The sequence below is a fragment of the Salarias fasciatus genome, chromosome 14 (genome assembly GCF_902148845.1).
Source record: "Salarias fasciatus chromosome 14, fSalaFa1.1, whole genome shotgun sequence".
Classification (NCBI taxonomy): domain Eukaryota; kingdom Metazoa; phylum Chordata; class Actinopteri; order Blenniiformes; family Blenniidae; genus Salarias; species Salarias fasciatus.
In genome coordinates, this window is record NC_043758.1 from 17,244,846 (window position 1) to 17,264,145 (window position 19,300).

The following is a 19,300-nucleotide window of genomic DNA, read 5'->3' on the forward strand; positions in this document are numbered from 1 at the left end:
AAAAAAAAAAAAAAAAAAATGTATGTATGGTTCTGTAATTTTCTGTGTTGGTTGTCGGCTCTGTTTTGGTGTTGTCTAGATTGGGGGTTTGGGATTGTTCTAGGTTGCGTGTGGTGCGTCGACAACACTGTTTTGTATTGTGACTTTGTACATAGGTTGTGCCGCCCCCCCCCCCCCCCCCCTTCCGTTCTCCCTCTCTTTATCTTTCTCTCTTTCTGTCCCTGCTCTCTGAGCGTTTCCGTCCCGGTCCTGTCCGGTAGCCATGCCGGATGCCAGCTTTAAATAAAGGCAGCAGCAGGAGGAGACTCAGTCTCATCCTGCTGCTAATATTAAAATCTGTTCGGATAGTAAAAGGCTACAATCATACAATATTGCACGCCCCAGCTACCGAACAGGACAAGGGAAAAAAAAAAAAAAAAAAAAAAAAAAAAAAAAAAAGTGGACAATACTTGGTTAAAAAAAAGCAACATTAAACACATGCAGTCAGTGCAGTAAGGATTGAGTGGGAGCTTTGTGCAAAACTGGATCCAAACACAGAAGACACTAAGTCAATAGTAAACACAACCATGTGCATTCTTCTCATTGCTTACGCCACATGCAATACTGGAATAATTGCTATGCACATATGGCTTTCTCAGCTGGGAGTCTACAGGGTGTGAAAGAAATTCACAGGAAGACTTTGCGGTTCCAAAATAATGGAGAGTGTGTCTGCAAGGAAATACTATTGAACCCAGTATCGCAACTACTATTCCACCGAAAATGACTAAACAGTGTGAATTAAATTGCCCAATTTATGCCAGTACAAACATGTTTTTCAGATCTGTCAATCAAGTGATTGAAAGACTGCTCAAAATCCCATAAGGAAAGGAAGCAGGAATGAAATCTGAAATAAGGAGACAGTGATTCATTTTGATTCTGCATACATGAGCTCTCCACTGTAAGTCTGAGCCTTGTTACTGTAAAAAAGGAGTCCGACCATGCAGTGAGTTCGTGAGGAGAGAGCGAGAGCATGAAAAGCCCTTTCTTCAGGGGAAAAAGACCTAATTATGAAGATGTTCTTCGAGTCTCTGTGGGAGTGGGATTTGACAACGGCAGTCACGACACTACTGAACATATCGTAAGGCCAAAACACAGCTCCTGTCTGGAGGGCATTAAAGCGTTGGCCAAGGAGCTTATGCGATTATGAAATTCATATCTATAGATAGAACTGTATTGAAAGTTCTAACTGCATTTGCAGGGCAGGGCAGGGCAGAAGTTAAATCAGTTTAACAGGATGTGAACAAAAGTTTGTAGTACAAAAACATCAAAGTATAATGTATACTGCTGAAAATGTACACCTCCATGTACCGCCAACTCCTTACATCAGCCCGTTTGCTCTCTTCAAAGACAGATCTGAGATAAGAAAGCCCTGACAGAAAGCACTCATCAGCTTTTGTAGCCAACAAAATGTAACCGAGGATGAACTTCCCTGCAGCACAACTGCTGGTTACTGAACTGGTAAGAAAAAATGCTTCAAAATGTTGCACTTTCTGTAGCGAATTCCCACTTTTACCCAAGATGAGAAAGAAGAAAAGCTACAGTAGCTGATTAGTCCTTTTTGGCAGATCTGTAGCTAAAGCTGTGAATTCAAACAGTGTCAACAGTCGGTGGGGATCAAACAACAAACCCAATATCACAAGCTGCTTTTAAATCTTATCAGTATAGATTTACTCAGGAGTAACTGAGTTGTGATGTCCAGAGATCAGCCAAACTTCAAAGTACTGCATTTTTTTTCAGCATGATTAAAGTTGTTTGTATGTCAGTAAGAGATCTAACCAATGATTTCAATTCACTCAGTGAAGCAACAACACACAAAACTATAAAAATGCTCATTGATGCACAACACTCCATTACATATCTGAGAATTCAATGTTTATGATTATGTGACATACAATGTGACTTTTCATTGCCATTAAAAAAATGCTTTGATACTGTGGTGCTTGACTGCAATCATAACCACATAAGATATAAAATCATTTTAATAAATCGATAAATTATAAATACCAATAAACTATTCATTTATTCACTTGCATTATCAATTAATCATGAAATCTACCCTACTGTGAAAGGCTTTCTCAAATGTATTCATGAAATATCATTAATCTGATGAACTCAGATTTGCAGGATGCTGAAAAAGCGTAATTGCTGATACACTTATGTTGTGGTATACATGCACAATGTTAATCTAACCAAATGCATGTTTGTTCAACAGAAATGCACCATAACTTCAAATTCCTTTCATGAGGAAACTCACTTGGCAATAAAGATAAAAAGGACAAATGATGGCCCACCCTGAAAGTTATTTTTAAGTTAATAAATGTGATAATAATATTAAAAATAAATAATTTAATATATTTTCATTATACTTTAATAGAATTTACTATAATCTATAATTTGAGGTGACTAATCTTCAGAAAGAAAGGAAACTGCTTCTTAATTGAATTTTTTTCAACTGTGGCAAACTCTGGCTGGTGTCTCAGCCACATTCAATCTAATCTACTCACTGAACCGTGTTTTTACAGAAAACCAGAGTATTCTCTAATGCATCGATCATCCTATTTTTTTAATTAAGTTAATACTTTTTTTTCATATTTCATCCCCACTACATGTTGAGGCAACCAGGAATCAAGTAGATAATGATATTAATATTCCCGTTCTCGTAATAACCCAACACTAAATTTATCAAAATAATGTATCTTCACAATATTCAGATTCACCTCTGTCCCCAAATGTTTCTCATGAATGAATAATGCAAAAGCTCGTCATCGTCATCAATGCCAATTTTATTGTGCTCCACCATGGAGGCAGTTTTATCACAAAGCCCTCATTAAATGTTTAAAGGAGGAAAACTTGTTTGGGTATCATTTGAGCTGTGGTTTGAAAATCTATGACGGCGAACATGGATTTTATTTTGTATTCACTTTAAATCTCTCATATAAATGCATTATGAAACTCTGAACTGTGAACAGTGTTGTCAGTGAGGAAACCTGTCATTCTATATGGTTTGTCACACACACACACACACACACACACACACACACACACACACACACACACACACACACACACACACACACACACACACACACACACACACACACACACACACACACACTGACCTAGAGGCTGAGCGTGGAGGTGGGGAAATATCATGCATTAATCATGGTCAAACAGCGTTTCTGGTTACGGTTTCACACGTTCTCGTCGCTTCGGGTCACACTGTGACAATCAAGGTGTCATTACCTCTGAGGGTCTTTGAATGTGCTGCCATGATGTTTCTGTTCCATCAAGCTTACCGTTTCTTTTTCTACAGAAACATATAGGAGAGAAACCCTGAGAAACACCACTCTCTGGCTGGAGAGCATGTTGATACACCTGCACACTGCAATATTAAAACCTACAGAGCACAGCGGGAAGGACCCTAATGGTCTAGCCATCTTGCGTCTCAGCGGCTTTTGCACTTTGCCATGTGTACATTAGTGGAGTCAACAGATGGACCTACTGCAGAGCAGCTTTGCTGTTACAGCTGAGACAGAGACAGTTTTCCATCACCACCATGACTGCACGGCGCAGAACAAGCATGTGATTGCTTGCCTTTCACGCGTCATTACCGACCATCAAAGTTTAGATCTATTGTTCCCCAAATCTCTATTCTTAGCAGTCATGTCCCCGTCAGCATTCAGTGAAAAACTGTGGGCAGATTATGGAGACATCCTAACAGTGATTAAGAAACACTTGTAGAAATCCAGGCAAAAAAAATAAAAAATAAAAAAGAGACTGATTAGGCAAATGAATTCTTTACAAGGGTCAGAGAAGACTGGGAAATGTCTGTGACTGTCTGAAGGAACGTCTGAGAGAAACAAGACTTAGAGGCTCCTGACATCAGCATTGCAATGCAAAATTTTTCATCCATTAAGAATTAAATACCCAGTTGATCCCATGGTGAAAGCAGAGTACATCCTGAGGAAGTCACGAGTCCATCACAGAGCAAACACACACATTCACATTTATGGAAACAGTACAATCAATAACTGACCTGACTGAACTGGGAACAATCAAGTAAGAATGAAAGCTACTACATTGTCGAGCCCCCAAAAACTACTTTATCAATGAAATCACAATAATTACAATAAGAGTAATTACAACGTATCATTGGGCAGATATAGATCACTCTCTCCGAGATCGAAAAGTGCTCAAATACTTTACACTTTACTGTGTTTTCTGTTTCATATACAGTGTTTTGATTTGCTTTCCATGCTAAAGACAGACATACACTTTGGATGTGTAACTACAAGTATTTTCAATGGGGTAAAAAAAGGTTGAAAATACATAACATAAAAAAACCCCTCAATGTCTTGTCATTACTCAGCAGATTCAGCATTTATATTTGGACTTTGAGCCAGTGTGGAAAACTAAGTTTTTAATGCTGATTCAAGTTGAGGGATAGTTAATATCACACCCACTGTTAATTCATGACAATATTAGAAACCTTATGTAACTAAACTCACCCCATTTTACCTTTCTGCTTTCGTACACTAATCTACGGGGTAAATCTCAGTAGTATCCCAGCAGAGAGCACAGTGACTCACTGTAAGGAAGAAGGGACACATTGTACTGAAAATGACTGCATTCAGCGGGCCACTCTCACTCGACGCAGAGCCCGACTCCGCTTTTGTGTCACTCGGGCCCAAAAGAGACCGTCCCCTTTATGAAAATGACTTCATTGTAATTATAAATACAGCTGGAAGATTATGTGGAGCCATGAGTCACGTCGTATCTGAAGGTTACGCAGAGCCACAAAGCTAAAGCAGCATTAGAGGACGATCCAGAGGCAGTGAATTCTGAGGCTTTCCACCGAGCCGTGTGTACAAACTTTTTTATCCGGCTACCCAAAGTGCGTCCTTCTTAATCACAGCTGGCAAGCAATCCCACGTCCCTAAGTTCTCCTCATGAAAGGGGCTGCCTCCGCCTCCTCCTCCTCCTCCTCTAGAGAGACTTGCTGTACGGATCCAAACCAAAGGCTTTCATCTCTTATTTAGATACCCTGCTTTCCAAAAATAGCCTTCATACACTATGGAAACAAGGCAGGGCTCTTTGGTGGTGTATTGTAAGTGTGAGTGTAGTAAAAACACATCCTGGTTGATTGTAAGCCAAAAGTGTGATGTAAAAAGTCAAAAAAGAAAAAAAAAAAAGGGGGAATAAATGCAATGAGCGAGTTAGTCTTTTTCATAAAAGTGTGATATTTTAACTGAAATTGCTCAAACATTCTGCTCCGATCACATCTGACAGAGAAAAATAGGTCACGCAAGTAACCAAATGATTTGAAATTTGGTTTCTGGAGCATTTCGTTCTGGATTTCCAGGACTAATGAAGCATTTCCCATACATCAGCTCACCAAGTAGGACACCCGACTCGCTAATTAGTAAACTGTTGCGCGTGCTACGGACGCTCAACTCTCACAGGAGGCTTCCGCAGATAAAGAGAACAAACTGAGCATGAAGATGAACATCACAACGTGTTAGTTGGAAATTAACACGTAAATCAGCATAAGAATGTCCTTTTGTTGGGTGACTCTGGTTTGGGACATGATGTACTAAACTACGATGAGAGCAAGTGGGCTGATTATCATCAGTCTTATTAAATCTAAAGATAATATGGTGATAAGAGCCAAGTGGAAGTTTGGATTGTACACTTAAATACCACACACAGACATTTCTTTTTTGCAAGTCTCCTTAACCACAATGATAAGATACATCAGCTTTTCAGCCGTGCAGTGGTAATTAAGAAGCCCTTATGAGACTTCAGCTAATGAAGCACAGACAACTCATTCCTTTTGGGTCTGCCTTGCTTAACTACTTCTGGTGTTGCGAACCTGAGTAATGACTTTCCGTAGTGAGACTGAATCTACACCATCACACACCCCAAAAGTGTTCGAACGGGGATAAATTCTGGAGGATTTGAGCGCCTCATTGCCGGTACGCTGCATTTATAGCGGTACTGTGAAGCATCCGTGTCCTTGTTTTTAGAACATCCTTGCCATAATTGGTTTTTATACATTTTGAATGTAAAATCAGCAGGTGGTGGTGCTGTTCAAGCTTCCAGCAGACGTAATCATCGTTGCTCTTCTGAGCAGGAAAAACTTTTCAAATCCTCGCTCAGAACTGATTTGAACAACTAAATCTACTCATGCTCTCGTTTAAATTATTCAGTCACCTGAACTGCACTGGTTGTCAAGTAAATGCCTCTCATTTTTTTTATCTTACGAGTCAATTAGTTCACCTCAAAATGAAAAAAAAAAGACATCTTTAGCAGACATTTATACCACATAATGCTACATCTGAACCAAGCAGGACAGACAGAATCACTTCAAAATGTCTTTTACACAGGAGTTCCTGCCATCAAAGCAGGAACATTATCACAAGTGCCAGTCAATTTAATATCGGTCACCCAAGACTGTAAGAACTGCAAACACATGAGGCTTCAAACAGGATAAAAAAAAGAAGACATATCTGAGGCAACAAGAACTACTGAGGTAAATACAACAGCAAGCTCCAGCGCTGTGTTTTCACCAGCCGCCGTTTCCTGTGGGGTAAAAGAGGCATTTTCCCAGGCCTGACAACCACAAGCAGCTGAGAGAAGGCAGGCTGTCGGAAACCAGGACACACGAGATGCATTCAAAGTGGGCTCATTCAGAGAGGGCTGCTTCTGAGATGCCCAAAGATTAACTAAAGGTGGAAACTCTTCTGTGGGACATTTTAGCTGCTTCTTCAGGAACAGCTGCACTGACTGTCCTATAAAACATCTTAGTGGCCAAATTGGCTATCCTTATAACTCTGAAACATAAAAGATCACATAAGACATTACTTCAAGTCGCAATGCATCGCGATATTAAACGACAGGCACCTGCAAAAATGTGAAGCATACAAACAGGCTTGTACGCCGAGTTAAACACGATCCTGCTGTGACACATGGGGATAGACTGCATGTACACACTGAGCAGAACATTGCAGCAGCTGGACAGCTACAGTAACATAACACCCAGTCAGGGACGACTGCCTGTTAAAATCTCTACGACAAAATCTTTACTGCCAGCCATGAGGTAGAAGCATTTCTCAGTGTTGTAGCATTCAATTCCTGCAGCGCATGATTTGAAATCAGTACTGCAAGAAAATATAACATGGAACTGAAGAAAATGTGTTGCTATTAGAAGAGCATCTTTCTGAGATAGTTTTACAAATGAGTTCAAGATGTAATTCTATAATCTTGATTCATATGACTTATGTTCCAATTTAAAATGATCCTGCATGAAACAGCATGGAAGTTACACACAGAAAGATCCCAGGTCTACCCTAGAGTAGAACCTGGACACTCATGGTGTGAGGTGCTGTGCAAACCACTTCCTTTCGTTCCAGTGGCTCAATGAAATATGATGACTGACAATGACTCAATAAACAAGGTGCAGATAGCTTTTTAATGTGCTTTACAGTACGTCCTTGTATGACCCTTACATGGCTCAGCCAAGTCTCTGCTGCACATATTTCAAGGTTAAAACATGGAACAAGGCTCTCCATTGTACAAGTGGCTACAGAAAGTGAGCTACACAAGAATTAGTTTGCAACAAGAGTCCTGAAAATGTTCAATTTTGTTTAATCCACCCCAAATCTGTAATTAGCAACCTGAAAATCTTTTCACAAACTGAAACCAACCAACTGAAGCGTTTCCCCCGCCCTTGTTCTGATATTTGCGAAGCCTGTCAATCTGCCTGCAGCATGCTTGTCTCATCAATTCACAATTATGGTATGTGTCAAGAAAGGAATGTCCAAGCACTGCACGAACAACAAGGTACCTTTCATTGCTGCATTTTAATGCTGAACAGCTAACCGTACCGGAGAGTCAAACAGCGAGTGGCATGACAGCTGCTCAGCATCAGACACGGATTGACGCTGTTCTTCTTTGACTGGCTACAAACTGAGCAATTTTATAAGTTTACAGCCAGCCACACTGCACGACATGAATTTAATAAACTTTAGGCATGACATGAACTTTGCTGTGTTGATCGCACAGTGAAAATGCAAGCAGAATAACAGCCTTTGATGTACATGAGTCGACGTGACTTGAAGACGGCTGTCCTTGAACCAGTCTCCCAGTACAACGTAGGACCACAGATTTACAGCCAAGACCACAGATATCACCGGGATTCTCTCAGAATAATTTCTTTCATCTGGGATGGCTAACAATCACAGTGCGTAGTGGGCTTTAAGCTTGTTTGAAGCCACACACCTTCAGAAAGAGAGAGAGAGGAGCAGAAAGTGCTGGTCCCTCACGGTAGTTTCCCTTATATTTGCTCCAAAATTAGGAAAATAAATAACTACGTTAAATCAATCTCCATCTGGTTTTAATGTTGCGTCTCTTTTTCACATCTTGTGCCAGGTTCGCAACACTTGTATTTATGTGAGATGAAGAGGGTTTACACTTTATCAGGGTGTAAGCAAATCTCCTTTATGAACTTGTCCTTTGAACATTTCCTCAGGCTCACACCCAATAAAATCAAGAGCAATGTAAACAATATAGAACGCACTCAAAAGCTGTATATCATGTCTATATAGTGTGTGAACATTACTGTGCCTGTTTGTTCAACAGATGGAAACAAAACGTGTCGATCTGAAAAAAACAGTTGCAGGATTTAAAAGTGAGAGGAGCTGGAATCGAACCTGCGACCAGACAGTCAAGGGTGCACAACAACAACGAGAACGAATTGTGAATGTTTGAACGCTAGATGGGTGCTTATTTTAGAACTTAATGAAACACATACACGCGCGCGCGCGCGCGCAAGCATCTGTGTGAGACAGCGCTCGGGAACTATCAACAAGTGCATTATGAGCGCAGGGAGCAAAAAGGAAATTACAGCCGCAATTATTGCTGCGAGGAAATCGATATACTGTTTACTCACTTTAATCATTCAGTCAATGTCGACAAACAGGTTGTAAATCAATGCTGCTGAATCTGTTTTAATGATCTCGTTTCAACGATAAACTCAGGTGAGAGCTCTTTTAAAGTAACCAAAGCAAGGAGGGAAAAAGAAAGAAAAATAACTTTTAAAAAGCATGACAGGCTTCATGCAGTGCCTGGTTTTACCTTAGAGAATGATAACTCGCTCAAAGTTGCTCCTCCACTGCAGCTGCGCGCTGGGACCGGGCCGGAGGACGCCTTCTTCCCAGCCCCCCGCAGCTCCTCGTCCATGCCGGCCGCGGCTCGAACCAACCCGCTCCGGACGGTACCGAGCACGAATCAGGCGCGTCTCGGAGGCGGAGAGCCGCTGCTTCACGGATGAGAGCAGACCACTGAGCGGTGACCTATCAGTGTCTGTCCAAACAGCAGTAATGACCTCCTTCTTTTAACCTCTTCAGCGCTGCAGCCCCCATCAATGCAGATCAAGAATTATATTACAAAAAGCAAGCTTTTGCTCAGGTTGTGACAGAAAAAGCAGAGACGTTTGCACGCAGCGTCCTGCAGTGTTCAATCAATGTAACATCAATGAAAAAAAAAAGAGATCAGGTAACAACAAGGAGAGAAAAGTAAAAAAAAAAAAAAAAAAAAAAGAGTTGGAAAAACAGTCAGTCACCTAAACTACTCAAGAGAACTCAGAATCAGTGGGATGCTATTTGGAGAGGAGATTATTAAATGATGTTTAGGAAGAAAATCAATTCAAAAACAATTGTTCATAAAGTTTTGGCCGAGAAATATGATGAGAAGTTCATGCTTGGAAATACTACAAAGTGGAAACAAAGTGTTTTGGGTTCATCCAAATGAAATACTGGAGTAGATAGTTTGTACTGAGCGGGTTACTATCAATAAAAGTAGTGGTAACCTATATTTACAGCCAGGAAAATCCTCAAACTTGAATGCTTTCATGAAAGCAAAGGTAACTCAAGACTTACATTTACAGTTACATTAAACAAGTTAACAGTAAATTCATCCATCCTCTGTACAATCTGGAGACGATTTCACCTACAAAAGGCATCCCAGACATCTCAGCCAATCACAATTTAACACACTGAAACGTGCACACACTTCAACTGTATGTATGTCCACCTAGGGAGGGCAGCGCTTCCCAGTCTTATTCATCCAAGCCCCCCCCCCCCCTTTTTTTTTTTTTAGATAATAGAAAAGCCAACACTTCCAGGCCTTAAATCCAGATATACATGCACTGATATTTACATTCAAACTCTGCTGCATTTAGTCAATGTTCAATACAAACTGCATGTTTACTATCAAAATATAGTTTTAAATCACATCAACAGTTGAATTGAAAGTCCATCATATCTTACAGTGTTCAGTACATTCAAAAAATCTTTAATAAATGACACTCTGACCAAAAATATTTCTTATAATGCTCTAAAATTAAAAAAAAAAACATTAAAGCTGAAGATAGCTTTGTAAAGCCAAACCATCTCATCTCATTTCTTCTCCTCGTACAGACAGAAAACATGCAGCATTTGACAGGTTGGGTTTTTATTGAAGTTTACTGGAGCAATCAACACATCAATGAGCTGCTCCAAGCAACCCTCCAGAGGCCATCAACAGTCCACTGTTAGTCATTCAGCTCATGGTCAGTTCTGCTTGAGATCTCAAGATCCTATTTGTTTGGTAATCCCACTTTCATTTGAACCTTTTCATCACTGTCTGTAGCCTATCAGTGACTGACCACTTCACAAAGACGGCACGGAAAGAGAAGATTATGGTCCAGATGACTTGTTGTATCACCGATCACGAGGTCTGACCTTCTCCGCCTCTTTGGGAACAAAGGATTAAAGGTTACAGACAAACAATGTGGGCAGGCTGTCTGCCAGTGTGTGATTAAACAGTGTGTGTTTTCGTCTTTGTGTTTTTCTGTCCAATGCTGAGTGTGACTTTTTCCTGGGGCCTTGTGCATGCGGCATGCAAAAAGGCTGTTGTCTGGCAGCAGCGACTTGCTCCTTGGATTCTATAGCGAGCCCAAACAATGTTGCTATTGATTGGAAAGAAGCACAGAGAAAGAAAAAAACAAAAAACAAAACCAAAACACAGCCCAACAGATGAGGCAGAGAAAGATCCACAGTTTCTATTTGACTGATAACAGCATCGCTCAGTGTCACATAAAAGAAGGAAAATGAAAAAAAAAAACCAAAACTTATAAGATGCTTCACTTATCAAGTGTTAAATGTCCACTACAGTGGCATGATTTGCAGAATGATTTCATGAAGTCTTGCTCTCAGAGCTTGATAAGATAATTTAGCACTTGCATTTCGTCAAAACACAACTTCTGATCCACTTGTGTGAGTTTTTTTTAAGACTCCAAAATGAGGTCAATTGCCTTTTTTTTGTTTTATGACTAAAATGAACTCCCCATAAATCCTGGATAATTTTCCCGCAGAGGCAACAAGCCCCTCGCCTGGGGTGGATTCGAGTGACACCATGGTTAGCGTTCACAAACGGGGTGCTTCATATGCGACATATGCAACACATGCTCGGATGAAGTTAACTCCGCTCAGTGTTTGGAGTCAGACAAGCATGAAGCGCAGGCCGGTAATGGATTTCCATCCTCGCATGACGGCTTTTACAAGAGCTGGCTGTGACCCCTGAGGGTAATGAGATTAAGACGGATAAATCTGACATTTATAACAGAGCAAATCAAATATGTGACTTCAAGTAGATTAATAATTTACTCCTCAGCTAATAGAAAACTGGGTTATGTGCAGACTTCAAAGATTTCACACATTTTAGAAATTTATATCAGTTTTGTGTTTGAAGAAATGTGACTTGCAGTGAACAAACATTTAGTAAAAAATAAATGCCAGTTGAGTCATTGAAAAAAAATACAAAAACAAGAAGAGAATACTATTTCACGATTTAGGTCATACAATTTAAAATTTTGGCTCTCTATGGCTTTTTGTGTACTAATATACTACATTTACTATCACTTGCACTTTTTTCTTGTGCAAAGTGCACATGATGAGGCATGATGGAACATTTTAACAGGGTTTTTTTTTCTCATTAATATCAGTCAGGCGCACTGACAATAGCAGCAAAAAATGGACAGCCACAGGAAAGAGGAAAAACACAACAGTTCTTGTGTTATTGTGAGTAAAGCTAAGCAGAATTGAGATTATTTTCACCACTCCAACAAAACCTCCACAAATAACATCCCTGTTAATGTTTAGCACAATTAGAACATTATTATGATTAAATCTGATCATAAATTGTGCAGCTGTCTCATAAACTTAACGCACATGATTTATTTAAAGTGGCTGCTTGGCCCGTTAAGGGATAAGAGAATGAAGACATGAATGATTTTTTGCTGTAATTTGGACATTTATATGTACATTTTATTGTGCTTTTGTTAAAAAACAAAGATTGTCAATGTTCTTAGTACCACTGTGAAAACTTGTGAAACTGAATACATTTATACTAAAGAAATACCTCCTTTGGAAATACAGCACTACATGCATAAAAAACTGGTAGAGAGCTTGTAAGAGTTCAACCAACAAGCTGAGCTTTACAGAAGCAGTGTAATCATTGAAAAAAAAGTGTTTTAAAATTGAATTCTGCTCCACCAAATAGACACCTTACCATATTCTGTATTTGTGGGCAAGATTCTAAGTGTGTGCGAATGCGATAACGAGGTACACGCGCCCTTTTTCTAAAGTTGGGGCCTGAAATAGCTACTGTTTGATAAGACTCCAATTACATAGTGAAAAGCACTCTGCTACAGTGAGTCACCGCTCAGAAGAATGGGAAATCTCCGTAGGTGCTCTTGCTGTAACGCGTAGCCACTGAGAGTAATTCATGGCACGCACTAATAGTGACTGCTCGGCCATTCAAAGACACCGCATTCCTGCCAGCTGGACAACAAATAAACACATAAAATCCAGTCTTGGTTAGCCTTTAGTCCACATGAGCACAGCAGCTGCTGCTGTGGTGCTTTTGCATATGAATGAGAAAGGAAAAAAAAAGAAGTGATGGACTGTAAGTGAAATGACTTCACCAACATCTATTTAGGCCGTTTGCTGACTGCCTGAGGTCTGCCTGGTGAATCACATATGTAAAACTCTCCAGCCACGGGATGTTTTTACAATGAATTTCTGGTACTAATCATTCTGCACGGAACTCACATGTTAGAGGTGTAGCTTGACTTCATCCTCAAGCACAAAGTAAAAGTACTGGAATTCTATTTGAGAGGAAATTGGTGAAAGATTGCGAAGGGGAATTCAAGGACAGCTGATAGAAATCTGATCACTGTTATCCTGCCACATTCATTCATTTCCTACTGAGCACAGATCTATTAAAGATCAATTGGAGCATGTCATGTAATAAGTCACCACTTGTTTTGGTGAAAAATTTGCACTTTTTTTTTAAAATCATTACTGCGTCATACTTTTTTCCATTAACTGTACCCACTCAATCTTTTGTTCTGTAAAAGAAATGCAGCTCACGACGGTCAGCAGGATATCTGTCACACAGGATAAAGAGGGTGTGAATGCGAGCATGATGAACTATGGAGACCATGTGGCGGCACAGCATAAAGTAATCCTGCTATTTTTCTCTCATATACAATTTATCCTTCATAAAAGAATACAGAACGCCTTCTGTGCTCGAGAATCAATTGCGCGACCCTGTCGTCAAAGCTTCCACCTGATGAGCTACAGGAGAGCATAAAAGTGCCACAGCATTTCTGTGAAAGAACATGAAACTGGCCTCAGGTTCATAACCTAATTTCTGAGGTTGTCTTAGTGCTGTCAAGCAGAGCCCATTACTGGCCCATCACAGGAAACGGTGTGGAGCTGCAGGGTGGGGCTGTCCTTCAGGGCACGGTTTGTGTGGTGAACAACCATGCGATCACTGCTACATGGCTATTAGAGTCCTGCAATGTGCAGCACGGTGAGTCTACAACCGAGCAAGCATGAAGGAAGAAAAAAAAAAAACAAGAGGAGGAAGAGGAAGAATGAGAGACACACAGTAGCACAATCTGTAGGGTTTGCACCGAAAAATTGCTGTATACGCCAACGTCAAACTCATTTTCAGCTGCTCCAGGAGAATGAAAAGAAAGCTATTACATTCTGCTGCTCCTCCTGCCAGCCCACTGATTCATAGAAAAAAGAAAAAGAAAAGTCGTTTACTCACATCTTATAAGATGTGAAGTAAAGAATATGAACATAAACAGGCACTGGATGCAGACAATATAGCTGGGTTCCCATGGCAACAATAGGAAAAGTGACAATTGCTCACCGCTAAAATTATCCACTTTCATTAGAGATCATTAAGGGCTGTCCAACAGAATGATTGTCTTTGTTTGCAAAAGAGCTTCAATGAATAGATCTGCTGTAAACACTATTACCACCCACCATTTTTTCTTCTTTCTTTTTTTTTTTTTTAATTTCAAATTCTGTATATTTGAATATATGGCATATTGACGAAGACCTAGGGATTCCTGGACTACCGAGATTGATTCCATTAAAGTTTACTGGAAGCAGACAGACTTGCGTGCACTTTTTATTTGAGTTGTGCAATGCACTGAGTGGAATGCATGAATGTGAGGGCAAACCTGGAGGCTGGGAATGAGCTGTCCCTTGAGGGGTAAATGACGTTTTCTGAAATGAACACACACACGACAATAATATTCCAGAAAGTAATTACGGGGAATACTACACTGCGCTCAGAGACTAATAAGCAGCGACGGAGTGTGAGTTCGGGGCTGTGAGGTTAATGCTTTTCCAACCACAGGATAAATATGCAAAACACCTCCGTCTTCTGCATCTCAAATACGTCCTAGTTTTGCAATATATGGATATGAGTGGAAAGAAGGAGATAATCAATTATACGTGGCATGAGTTTGAAAAGTCTGAAAAGTTGGCATGTTTTATAACATGCCGCTGTTTGTTTTTTTTTTTCCTTTTCTGTTGTTAAGCTATCTTGTAAACTTGTAAATTTATTTAACAAAGTACATATAAAACACTATGAGCACAGCACTGTCATCCAGGGACTCAGGAATAAGCATTTGTGCCTCATTCTGGGTGTTTATTATTCATAATTCTTCACTAAATGTAATTAATTCATTTAGTTCAGCTTCAGAAATGAAAATTTCTGTCAACACAATGCAGCAGCCGCAGATTCAACGGATGGTGTGGTGTTTTTTAGTCAAACTGATCTCTGAACACCCAGCACAGGTATTTATGGGATTATTCAGTAGCAGGAAAATCCATAGTAAAAAGGTGATTGATAGTGGAGTTTAATTCCATATTAGAACAGAATCAAACTCTAACATTTTGATCAATCAATGGCATCTATCAAAAACTGCTGCCAGTAACAACATAATCCAATAAAATAATTTCATTATTCAATGGAAAAGTAATTGTGTGTTTTAGGAAAATTTACTTTCAGGCTACTGAAGCTTGGTCATTTTCTTGACACATGTTTTTATCATGTGGAGCCTAGTGCAACAAAGGTAGAGCATGAACAGAGCACTTCAACGGCCACTTGGAGTGTTTGTAACACTAAAGCATCCGAGAAATTAGCAAAATTGGATTGTCAGAAAACTAGTTTTTTTTAATCATACATCACGCTACAGAAAAAGAATTGAACTCAAAAATGATCATTGCAGACACTGGCTGTATATGTAGGAAAAACTTTGCTAATACAGCTGCCACAAAGTAAATGAACAACCATGGAAATAGTCAGGAGAAACTCGAAACCGAGTTTTGAAAAAAATCATGCATTCATCCTCATACTGTATTCATCAAGTACAAAACCAATTACATAACTCATGAGGCTCCAAAACAAACTCAGCTGAGCATCCAAACAAAGCAAGGACAGACTCTCATTCATCATCACATCCTTTTGCTGCACGTCCTTGCTTGGAAAACATCTGCGCTTCTCTCGCCAAACGTTTCTCTACAAGCACACCACAATGCACATCATTAATCCTCGAGATTAAGGTGAAATAACATTTGGATGTTCTCGCCAGCCGTGTTTATAAATGAACAAGCTGCGGCTCTCTAGGTAAGAGAAGGAATTACATTGCTTGGGTTCCTTTTCTTTTTCTGACTTCATTGATAAAGCCTCATCCATCCTTATGCTGATTTAACACTGAGTTCATTTCCTACATGAAACTTGACAACGGTTCAACACAACGGGTCTCAAGAAGAGAAGCTGTTTGCAGAGCAGGTCCTGACATCCACAGCATGTATTGTGCGTATTTGTGTGACAGGTTACAACAACAGAGGAAAACACCTCGGGGAGAATGGCTGCTTATTGTTCAGCAAAGCTGACAGACAATTGGTGTATAATGGACTTTTTGAGGGTTTCAACTCCTCGGTCTCCTCTGAAAAGCTTTTGGCAACATTCTCTGGCTCTTTTCAGTGAGTGGATATAATAAAAAAAGTTTTTTTTTCTGCTTTTGGCAGTTGAAAGTGTGTCTGAGCTGCTATCCCCACAAAATCTCACACTCAAATATACCACTGAAGCTGAGTCCATTCTTGTTTTATTCAAAAACACTGAAACAAATCGTTGAGGGGTGATGTTGCCTGTTGTTAGATTTTTAACTGTACCTGTGACCATGATCTGGGCAACTGAACTACTGATTCCATTAAGCAGTCGATCAAAGATTTATAGCTTCAAATCTGAACAAGCTCACACAGAGAAATCTGTGAACCTAAACTATTATGATTTGAAAAGGATCAAAAAAATGGGTACGGGCTATAAAGAGTCTCCAGTTAATTAAAGTCAGCTGGCAGACAAAAAGTCAGGGCTATTTCTGTTATCAGACACAGAGAGAGAGAGAGAGAGAGAGAGAGAGAGAGAGAGAGAGAGAGAGAGAGAGAGAGAGAGAGAGAGAGAGAGAGAGAGAGAGAGAGAGAGAGAGAGAGAGAGAGAGAGAGAGAGATCTTTAAATGATGGAGATTTGAGACTGACTCAGACTGTACAGTATGGTGCTCAGGGGCGCTACGTCAGCACAGATAATGAGCCTGGATGTTTTGACAGTGTATATATAAGCCTCTAGAGCATTTCCTTCCTCAGATGATGGAGGACCTCAAACTTTGACACGAACTGCAAGGAAGTCAGACACAAAAATCAATAATATATCTTCTCCCCGCACCGCACAACAATGACACAAACTCTGTATTTCCTGACATTAACTTATCACAGCAAAAAAGTTGAGAGTTTTCATTTTTTTTCTAGTTAATTTTTTGGTTTTTAGCCTCTCTATTTTTATTTAAGTGTCCCTGAATGGAAAATCTTATTGCAAAAATCAGGTTTTTCAAGGAAAAAAAAGTCACATAGGTCTCAAAAACTCATCTATCAGATATGGTTCACTTGGCCAGATATGATGAAGCACGTTTTCACACTAATTTAAGTTTGTAAATTTACAATGCAAAAACATGTGCGCTTACATAGATGAAATTACATGAAGTTTTAATGAGATTGTAACTCAGTTCTCCTGAGAGCCGGATGAAAGATGTCGACTGTAAGAAACATGAACATTATATAGTATCCACTGTACAAATTAACATTATCTTAAGCTAGACAAGCCTAACTTAGTGAGGTAATTAAAAATAGAGGTACTTTCTAAAGCAACTACTGAATATTCATTTGCAGTAACTGACTGGTGCCTCGTTTTGAGGCCTTCAGTGTCACTGTCTTGCATCTCATGTTTGCATGATATTTATTTAAACTAAATCTGTTGTAAAATGTGAAATTGATCAAAACTCAAAACACAGAAAAACATGATGAGTCTCCTGCTGGATTCCCATCAAATAAACTGCCTGAGTGCCTCTAAATGACTAACTCAATGTGTAGGACGTTTGAGAGCCATTAAACTACCACTCGCACAGCAAGGGAACAAATGTGGAAATAAAAAACACCCTCATGAACTGGTAATAAAGCTGAATTTGCCCTATATTAGGTCTATTTCTTGAACTAAATTATTTATTGATTTATGTGTTTTCATATGCCTTCCAGGATTTGCAGAATTTGTGCTTCCTCACATATAGTTCAAATAGATGGTCCTCAAAACTATCAGTTGTTGTACAACCTTTCATGCATTAATCGTGACAACAAATTTTGATTAATCAATCATAATGAAAAATGCTCTGTCCAAATGATGCTTTGAAAAAAAAAAAAACTGCAAAAAAGGATCATGTCACAGTGCATTACAGAGGTTCATGTAGCCTACAGTTGTGCATAACTGAGCCAGAATATCATCAAATAGAATGTCTAAACAGGACAAGGATTCTTGAAACGTCATCAGCAGCACCTCTTCAGGGTAGAATTATGTAACCGTATCTTGCGTGTGAGTCATATCACGTTTCCTTTCAACGATGGACCTTTACTGTCCTTTGCTGTATTTACTGATAATCTTTATTGTTTTATGTTCATCATCCGAGTCATGTGTTACAAGGACTAGAGGTTAATCCAGTCATAGCTTCAAATAAAGTCTTACATGAAAAAGAACATTAGTGGGCTGTAGTTTTCAGACAAAAAAAATGACATTTCGGAAGTTAAATTATTCTGATTTCATATTGATAGGACACAGCTTTCAGGAGGCAAAAAGCTGATATTTAGTAACATTTTGAGAAAGAAACTTGAAAATGGAAAAATCAAGAAATTTGAAGTCAATCAAGAGGCTTTTGATAATAAAGCAGACTTGTGCCATCTACCTTGATGTTTCAGTTTGAAGAAGCAAAGCTTTGACACTTCATTAAGCAGACACCTTCAGGAGTAAATATCCATCTGGAACATGCTACAGGTTGGTCATTAGCAAAGAGAAAACAGGCACCTTTCCAGCTGTAGCTGTGGAAAACACTGAATGTTTTCAGCGTATCTGAGGACCTTAGCAGCGACAGCTCATTCATGAGAAATCAACATAAACTACCAATAAACAGTAACCCATGAATTCCTAGATCCCAACATGAAAAATTATATAACCTACACTCACCAAATGCATAATGTGCTACAATGAAATACAGTCAAATGATTTCTGTGTTATGATTATAAATGACCAGCTTTTTTCCCAGAATTTGTACAATTTAACGGTACTTTATTTTGGCCACGTTCAAGTACAGTAACATTACATTCAGGATTACCAGTCCATTATGTACCTGAATGGATTTACCACTGTTGGATTCAATGTAAAAACACGTTCTGATGTAGGACGATGGGTGTCTCGAGCTTATAGATTCCAAAGAACTAGGAAACGTTGCCACCATTTCCCAGAAAAACACAGAAA